Genomic DNA, 10,324 nt, shown 5'->3' on the forward strand with positions numbered 1-10,324 from the left:
CTTCGACCGTCTGTCTGAGGATGATAAAATGAACTTATATTCACACGTGTACCGAGATTTTGTTGAAGACTATTCCAGAAATTCGACACAAATCTAGAATCCCTGTCTGAAACAATCGATAACAGCACACCATGTCAACTAACTATTTCTTTCACATACAATTCGGCTAACTCACTCAATGTAGCTGTTTCACGAGTAGCAAGGAAATGAGCACTTTTAGTTAGACGATCCACTATTACCCAAATCATATCATGTCTTTTCTGAGTTCGAGGTAATTTAGTCACAAAATCCATCGTTATATGTTCCCATTTCCACTCTGGAATCTATAACTGACGTAACGAACCATAGGGTTTCTGATGTTCTGCCTTCACTTGAGCACATATATGACACTTTTTAACATATCGAGCGATATCTGTTTTCATTGTCGACCACCAATACACTATTTTCAAGTCATGATATATCTTATTACTACCCGAATGTACTGTCAATCTGGATTTGTGAGCTTCTGTCATAATTAAATCCCTCAAATCTCCAAGCTTAGGCACCCAAATACGATTGTTTAAAGTCTTTAGTCTACGTGAGTCATCAATTAAGTCCAATTTTCATTTGATCATTTGTTCAGATTTAATATGTTTGTCCTCCAAAGCACAGGCCTAAACGGTTCTTGAAATGCCCCGCTCATATTAATTATAAACGTTTCATATTAATTGGTTTCTTTGCGAGGTTTTGACCTCTATATGAGACGTTTTTCAAATCTTGCATTCGTTTTTAAAAACAAACATAACCTTTATTATTGAATAAAGGTCTTAATGACATAATTTAGATTGTCTATCAAAGATAATCTCCTCAAATAAATAAGTTTTTACACAACCCATTACAATATGATCAAATATATTACAACAAATACTCCGAATGCAAGTTTAAACAATATAAACAATTATGCCGACTCCAAATCTTGACCTTGGGTTGACATACGACAGCGGAAGCGTTTTTAATATTCACCTGAGAATAAACATGCTTAAAACGTTAACAAAAATGTTGGTGAGTCATAGGTTTAATTTCTATATAATAATCATAACATTTAATAAGCCACAAGATTTCATTTAATTAAATGCGCAAAATCATTACAACTGCAAAAATCATTCATACGATGAGTCTCCTGGTAACCGACCTTAACATAGAGCGCTTAAGATATCTGGCATCATACATTTCACTATTCAAATGTATGACAAGAACCCTTCGAAGTACTAAAGCATTTCCACTATTCGAAAATGGGGGTGGTTGGTGCCCGTAGATCTACCTTTAGGATTCACGTCAATTAGTGTTTTTCACTAATTCTTAGGTTACCAAGCATAATAATAATAAGTACAGATATCCGGTATAACAAAACAATCATAGAATGTAGTTCCATGAACTTGTGCTTATTTTGTAAAACATTTATAAATTTTGCATGTATTCTCATCCCAAAATAATTTAGATAGTAAAAATGGGACTATAACTCACTTGTGATGATTTTCGAATAGATGGTGGTAAGACTTGGCCTTTGAAAAATTCACGAACCTCAAATCAAATGAGTAAAGTTGCTAGAGAAATAAGGAGAATATCTTGAGTTCAAAGATACCCTTGATGGCTTGGAATTCTTGAAGTGTTCTTTATCAAGCTTTGTTATGATGATTATAACTTGGATTATGAGACCAATACTTGCTGAATTGAATGGAGGTTTGAGAGAGTGTTTGAGTATGTGTTTAGAGAGTAAAATGATGTAGTTAATTGGAATGAAATGGTTGGTTATTTATCCTACATGTTGGCATCAAAATGGAGGCAACAACATGGCTCCATGGTTTGTAATTTTATGCATTTAGTCATACTAGTTTCCAAGCCATGGTTCCCACAAGTCTACATCATGTTTATACATGTCTCACAACTAATTGAGGGCTGCTAAGATCAATGATTTGGTATGTATATACCCATAGTAAATACGTATGGAAGCTGGGTATGATACGGGTATAAATACCGTATGAATACGAATAGGATTCTTGATAAAATTGAATGAGAAAATGAGTATAGCTATCTTTATTGAGTATAAATATATTGATATATATTATTAAGCCTTTCAAAAGTGTATTAATACATATTAATACAATACATATACATACATTTTAATTTAGAAGTTATTACAACGTTAATCATTATATATATGTATATAGTCTTGAAGTCTTTAAGTTAGTAATCTCATTTTATGTATATAACCAATTGTTATTATATATAATGAGATACTTAAATATCATTTTAACAAATCATAAGTATATATATATATATATATATATATATATATATATATATATATATATATATATATATATATATATATATATATCCATATATACATCATTATATAATTATTTCAATTTATGACGTTCGTGAATCGTCAGACAGACTGGGTGGACAAACGTTTGTATAAAATTCATTGCAAATAACCAATTCTTAATGAGTTTGATTGCTTAACATGTTGGAAACATTAATTATGTAAATATTAATCTTCAATATATTAGCGGAAAAATCCGGGTCGTTACATTACACACCCGTTAAATTAAATTTCGTCCCGAAATTTAGAATAGTACCTAGTTAACGTGCGATATCGGAAAACAAATGTGGGTACTTCAGCTTCATTTGGTCTTTTCATTCCCAAGTGAATTCAGGTCCTCTACGAGCATTCCACCGAACCCTAACGATTGGTATCTTACTTTGTTTGAGTCGTTTGACCTTAAGATCCATAATTTCGAAGGGTTCTTTGACGAAATTTAGTTTCTCGTCAATCTTAATTTCATCTAAAGGGATAATGAGATCTTCGGTAGCTAGGCATTTCTTCAGGTTCAAAACATGAAAGGTGTTGTGAATCTTTTCTAATTGTGGAGGTAGTTCAAGTCGATAGGCCACCGGCCCAATGCGTTTTTCGATCTTGAATGGCCCAATGTATCTTGGGCTTAATTTCCCTCGCTTTCCAAAACGTATAACACCTTTCCAAGGTGATACCTTAAGCATAACCATATCACCCTCCTCAAACTCTAAAGGTTTCCTTCTAACATCCGCGTAGCTCTTTTACCGACTCCAGACTGTTTTCAATCGTTGCTGAATCTGAATGACCTTGTCGGTAGTTTCCTGGATAATTTCCGGACCTGTAATCTGTTTTTCCCCCACATCACTCCAACAAATCGGAGACCTGCACTTCCTCCCATAAAGTGCCTCGAATGGTGCCGCCTCAATGCTAGAATGATATCTGTTATTGTAGGAAAACTCAGCTAACGGTAGATGTCGATCCCAACTGCTTCCAAAATCAATAACACATGCTCGTAGCATGTCTTCGAGTGTCTGAATCATCCTTTCACTCTGCCCATCAGTTTGTGGATGATAGGCAGTACTTAAATCTAGACGAGTTCCCAACGCTTCGTGTAATGCCTGCCAGAATCTAGAAGAAAATCTGCTATCACGATCAGAGATAATAGAGATTGGTATACCATGTCTAGAAACAACTTCTTTCAGATATAATCGTGCTAATTTCTCTATACCATCCTCTTCTTTTATTGGCAGAAAGTGTGCAGACTTAGTAAGACGATCGACTATTACCCAAATCATATCATAACCACCTGCAGTTCTCGGTAACTTAGCAATGAAATCCATGGTAATGTTTTCCCATTTCCATTCTGGGATTTCAGGTTGTTGGAGTAGACCCGATGGTTTCTGATGCTCAGCTTTGACTTTAGAACAAGTCAAACATGCTCCTACATATATGGCTATATCGGCCTTCATTCCTGGCTACCAAAAGTTTCTCTTGAGGTCTTGGTACATTTTTCCCGCTCCGGGATGTATTGAATATCTGGTTTTATGTGCTTCATCTAGTACCACTTTCCTTAAATCCCCATTCCTTGGTACCCAAATTCTTTCAGCTAAATACATGGTTCCGTCTTCCCAAATATTAAGCTGTTTTTCTAATCCTTTGGGTATTTCCCTTCCAAAAGTTCCTTCCTTCAAAACCTCATGTTGTGCCTCTTTTATTCGAGTAGTAAGATTAGTATAAATAATCATGTTCATAGCTTTTACTCGAATAGGTTCTCTTTCCTTTCAACTCAAGGCATCGGTTACTACATTTGCTTTCCCCGGGTGGTAACGGATTTCACAATCATAATCATTTAGCAGCTCAACCCAGCTACGTTGCCTCATATTTAGTTGCTTTTGATTTAAAATATGTTGGAGACTTTTGTGGTCAGTGTATATGATGAACTTGACCCCATATAGATAATGTCTCCACATCTTTAATGCAAAAACAATGGCGCCCAATTCCAGATTGTATGTGGTGTAGTTTTGTTCATGAATTTTGAGTTGTCGAGAAGCATATGCAATCACCTTCTTCCGTTGCATAAGAACACACCCAAAACCCATTCTTGATGCGTCGCAGTAGATAACAAAATCTTCCATTCCGTCAGGTAACGATAAAATAGGTACCGTAGTCAACTTCTTTTTCAACAATTGGAAGGCACCCTCTTGTTCGGAAGTCCATTCATACTTCTTCCCCTTATGTGTCAATGCGGTTAAAGGTTTGGCTCCTCGGGAGAAATCTTGAATAAATCTCCTATAATAACCGGCTAAACCCAAAAACTGACGTATTTGCATTGGAGTTTTCGGGGTTTCCCAATTTTTGATGGCTTCGATCTTGGCGGGATCAACTTTGATTCCATTACTACTGACTACGTGGCCAAGAAATTGTACTTTATTTAACCAAAAAGCGCACTTAGAGAATTTTGCATAAAGTTGTTCTTTTCTTAACAACTCTAATACAAGTCTCAAGTGTTGTTCGTGTTCTTGGTTATTCTTCGAATAGATAAGAATGTCATCAATAAAGACAATAACAAACTTATCTAAATATGGACTACATACTCGGTGCATGAGATCCATGAAAACTGCGGGTGCATTGGTTAGGCCGAATGGCATAACCATGAATTCGTAATGGCCATAACGAGTTCTGAAGGCTGTTTTTGGTATATCGGCTTCTTTAACCCTCAGTTGATGATAACCCGACCTTAAGTCGATTTTGGAGTAGACGCTCGAACCTTGGAGTTGATCAAATAGGTCGTCGATTCGGGGTAAAGGGTATCGGTTTTTGATGGTTACTTTGTTCAGCTCACGGTAATCGATACACATACGAAAAGACCCATCTTTCTTTTTAACGAATAAAATTGGAGCTCCCCATGGTGACGTACTCGGTCGGATAAAACCACGTTCTAATAATTCTTGTAGCTGACTTTGTAATTCTTTCATTTCGGTGGGCGCAAGTCTATATGGAACACGAGCTATTGGTGCGGCTCCTGGTACAAGATCTATTTGAAATTCAATGAATCGGTGTGGAGGTAGTCCCGGTAATTCATCCGGAAACACCTCGGGAAATTCTCTTGCAACAGGAACGCCATCGATTTTCTTTTCTTCTTTTTCAACCTTCTCGATGTGTGCTAGTATGGCATAGCAACCTTTTCTTATTAGTTTGCACGCCTTCAAACTACTAATAAGATTTAATTTGGTATTACCCTTTTCTCCGTACACCGTTAAGGGTAACCCGTTTTCTCTCGGAATGCGAATCGCCTTCTCATGACAAACAACTTCGGCTTTCACCTTGGACATCCAGTCCATTCCAATAATTACGTCGAAGCTTCCCAATTCCACCGGTATTAAATCAATTGCAAACGTTTCGCTAACTAAACTAATTTTTCGATTTCGGCAAATTTTATCAACCTTAATTAGTTTATCATTTGCTACTTCAACTATACACTTTTTATCCAAAGGCGTTAACGGACAATTTAATTTGGCACAAAATTCTCTACTCATATAACTTCTATCGGCACCCGAATCAAAAAAAACATAAGCAGGTGTATTGTTCATAAGAAACGTACCCTTAACAAGTTCCGGGTCTTCCTGTGCTTTCTCCCCATTAATGTTGAAGGCTCTCCCACGGCCTTGGCTATTTTCATTCCGGCACTGGTTTATAGTATGACCCGGTTTTCCACATCCATAGCAAACAACGCTGTTATTATTTGTTCCGATATTATTTGCTCCTTTGTTTCTATTTGGTCCGTAGACTTCACACTTTGCTGCAATATGGCCATTCCTGTTGCACCTGGTACATAACTCTCTACAAAACCACTCCGGATGAAACGTATCACACCTTGGGCATATAGTTCTTTGCTTTTTGTTGTCGTTGTTGTTGTTGTTAGGGTTATTGTTGTTGAGACGTTTGTTGTTGTTATTGTTAGGATTAAGGTTGTTGTTGTTGTAGTTTTGGTTGCGGTTGTTGTTGTTGTAATTGTTATTGGAATGGTTGTTGCGGTTGTTGTTGCGATTATTGTTGTTGTTGGGGTGGTTGCGATTGTTATTGTAGTTGTTGTTTTGATTGTCTTTGTTGGACTGGTGACCCTGATCACTGCTTTCCTCCCACTTTCTCTTTCCCTATTTCATTATGGCCTCCTTGGCCGCCTCTTTCTTTATCCTTCCTGTAACTTGGCCTATCAATTTGTGGGCTATATGACTCGCTTTCTGCATTGTTGCATTGTCGTTAGCACCTACATGCTCTTGGATTCGTTCCGGCAACCCTTTTATGAACACTTCAATTTTTGCCTCTTCATCCTCAAATACTCCAGGACACATTAAAACCAGTTCGTTGAAACGTCGCTCGTAGGTAATGACGTCTAACCCTTGGGTTGTCAGTGCTTTAAGCTCTTCCTTGAGCTTGTTGATTTCGGTTCTGGAACGGTACTCTTCCGTCATCATGTGCTTAAAAGCGGACCATGGAAGTGCGTAGGCGGTATTCTGTCCTACGTAATCCATGTAGGTATTCCACCATGTCAAAGCAGTACCCCTGAAAGTATGTGTGGCATACTTAACTTATCCTCTTCTGCGCAGTTGCTGATTGCGAACACGGCTTCAACCTTCTCTGTCCACCGCTTTAGTCGAACGGGTCCTTCAGTTCCTTCAAACTCATTGGGTTTACAGGCCATAAAAGCTTTGTAGGAACATCCTACCCGGTTGCCATTGTTTCCTCCACTGCTGGAACCCGATTGGTTATTGTTGTTCATTGCGTTCACCACTGCAGCCATATTTGCAGCGAAAGCTTGAAGTTCTTCTGTGTTCAATTGTTGTTGTCTAATAGCTGGAGGAGCCATTTCCTTCAAAAATAGCCGACTGAGTTAATCATATAGAATTTTAGAAGTAGCCAAAAAGTATTTTGTAGCTTAATATGAACTTATTATTATAAAAGCCTTTTCTTTATATTAGCGTTTTATAACTGTAATAATGTTCATACTTAGCAGCTAACACACAAATTAACTACTAAAATTCTAATATGAAAAACTATGGTAAGTTATTACGTTACTACGTAATATAAGTTGTAATAATAATAATAAACCTTCCATGCTTATTCTTATTATTATACAATCATAAGGAAAATTACATTGCGGATTTTCTTACAAACTTAAACACACAATATAATACATATTTCACAATGCATGGAATACAGGATAGCTGCCGATGGTTCAAGAACGGCGAGATTTCTTAGATGTTGACGTTGTTTCTTTCTCAGCCAAATGTTTGGATTTTCGTTTGGATAGTTCTTTTTTCAATTCCTCCCAATTGGTTCTTTCGGCTAATTGTTTGGGAGTAAAACCAACAGTTGTTATACGAGCGGTCATTTTATAAACTGGTCTCTTAGGTGGTTCAGGTGGGTGATCACAAACATTTTGGGTCATAATAGGTTCATCGGGTTTGAGATCGGGTATAACAGCCAAAGATTTTCCCAAATCACGTTGTGGTTCGGTAATTTCCACAACTTCTTCAGGATCCTCTTCTTCGGGTTCCTCTTCAGGATCTTCTTCTGGATCCTCTTCTGGAACCTCTACTGGTAATTGTGAATCTTCCCAATTTTCCACTTTAATGGTAGCACCAAAAGTTAACTTTTCCGTTGGTTCATAAGTCGTATGCTTTGACTCAGCCTCCAAATCACTTGATAAGTAAATGAAATCTGAATCACTAGAGATGCTTATATGATCGAATGAAGTCATCTATCACATAATAGCAGGCACGTTAAGAGAATGATATATCTTATAATATTTATATGTTAATAATCTTATATTTCCAACAATTATATTAAGCAATCATTTTTAAAATAATTACGGTCGAAGTCCAGACTCACTAATGCATCAAAAATCAGTTAGACACACTAATGAAAAATTTTCTGATTCTCTAAGACCAACGCTCGGATACCAACTGAAATGCCCCGTTCATATTAATTATAAACGTTTCATATTAATTGGTTTCTTTGCGAGGTTTTGACCTCTATATGAGACGTTTTTCAAATCTTGCATTCGTTTTTAGAAACAACCATAACCTTTATTATTGAATAAAGGTCTTAATGACATAATTTAGATTGTCTATCAAAGACAATCTCCTCAAATAAATAAGTTTTTACACAACCCATTACAATATGATCAAATATATTACAACAAATACTCCGAATGCAAGTTTAAACAATATAAACAATTATGCCGACTCCAAATCTTGACCTTGGGTTGACAAACGCCAGCGGAAGCATTTTTAATATTCACCTGAGAATAAACATGCTTAAAACGTCAACAAAAATGTTAGTGAGTCATAGGTTTAATTTCTATATAATAATCATAACATTTAATAAGCCACAAGGTTTCATTTAATTAAATGCGCAAGATCATTACAACTGCAAAAATCATTCATACGATGAGTCGCCTGGTAACCGACCTTAACATAGAGCGCTTAAGATATCTGGCATCATACATTTCACTATTCAAATGTATGACAAGAACCCTTCGAAGTACTAAAGCATTTCCACTATTCAAAAATGGGGGTGGTTGGTGCCCGTAGATCTACCTTTAGGATTCGCGTCAATTAGTGTTAATTCTTAGGTTACCAAGCATAATAATAATAAGTACAGATATCCGGTATAACAAAACAATCATAGAATGTAGTTCCATGAACTTGTGTTTATTTTGTAAAACATTTATAAATTTTACATGTATTCTCATCCCAAAATAATTTAGATAGTAAAAATGGGACTATAACTCACTTGTGATGATTTCCGAATAGATGGTGGTAAGGCTTGGCATTTGACAAATTCACAAACCTTAAATCAAATGAGTAAAGTTGCTAGAGAAATAAGGAGAATATCTTGAGTTTAAAGATACCCTTGATGGCTTGGAATTCTTGAAATGTTCTTGATCAAGCTTTGTTATGATGATTATAACTTGGATTATGAGACCGATACTTGCTGAATTGAATGGAGGTTTGAGAGAGTATTTGAGTATGTGTTTAGATAGTAAAATGATGTAGTTAATTGAAATGAAATGGATGGTTATTTATCCTACATGTTGGCATCAAAATGGGGGCAACAACATGGCTCCATGGTTTGTAATTTTATGCATTTAGTCATACTAGTTTCCAAGTCATGGTTCCCACAAGTCTACATCATGTTTATACATGTCTCACAACTGATTGAGGGCTGCTAAGATCAATGATTTGGTATGTATATACCTATAGTAAATACGTATAGAAGCTGGGTATGATACGGGTATAAATACCGTATGAATACGAATAGGATTCTTGATAAAATTGAATGAGAAAATGAGTATAGCTATCTTTACTGAGTATAAATATATTGATATATATTATTAAGTCTTTCAAAAGTGTATTAATACATATTAATACAATACATATACATACATTTTAATTTAGAAGTTATTACAACGTTAATCGTTATATATATGTATATAGTCTTGAAGTCTTTAAGTTAGTAATGTCATTTTATGTATATAACCAATTGTTATTATATATAATGAGATACTTAAATATCATTTTAACAAATCATAAGTATATATATATATATATATATATATATATATATATATATATATATATATATATATATATATATATATCCATATATATATCATTATATAATTATTTCAATTTATGACGTTCGTGAATCGTCAGACAGACTGGGTGGCCAAACGTTTGTATAAAATTCATTGCAAATAACCAATTCTTAATGAGTTTGATTGCTTAACATGTTGGAAACATTAATTATGTAAATATTAATCTTCAATATATTAGCGGAAAAATCCGGGTCGTTACAGTTCTTAAGCTGTTAATCAAATCTGGAGTTATATTCAAACGAAGGAATTTCACATTTTCACTTGACTTTTTACGACTTAGCGCATCTGCAACCACATTTGCCTTACCCGGATGATATTTAATT

Source organism: Rutidosis leptorrhynchoides, chromosome 3, assembly GCF_046630445.1.
Source record: "Rutidosis leptorrhynchoides isolate AG116_Rl617_1_P2 chromosome 3, CSIRO_AGI_Rlap_v1, whole genome shotgun sequence".
In the NCBI taxonomy this organism is placed as follows: Eukaryota; Viridiplantae; Streptophyta; class Magnoliopsida; order Asterales; family Asteraceae; genus Rutidosis; species Rutidosis leptorrhynchoides.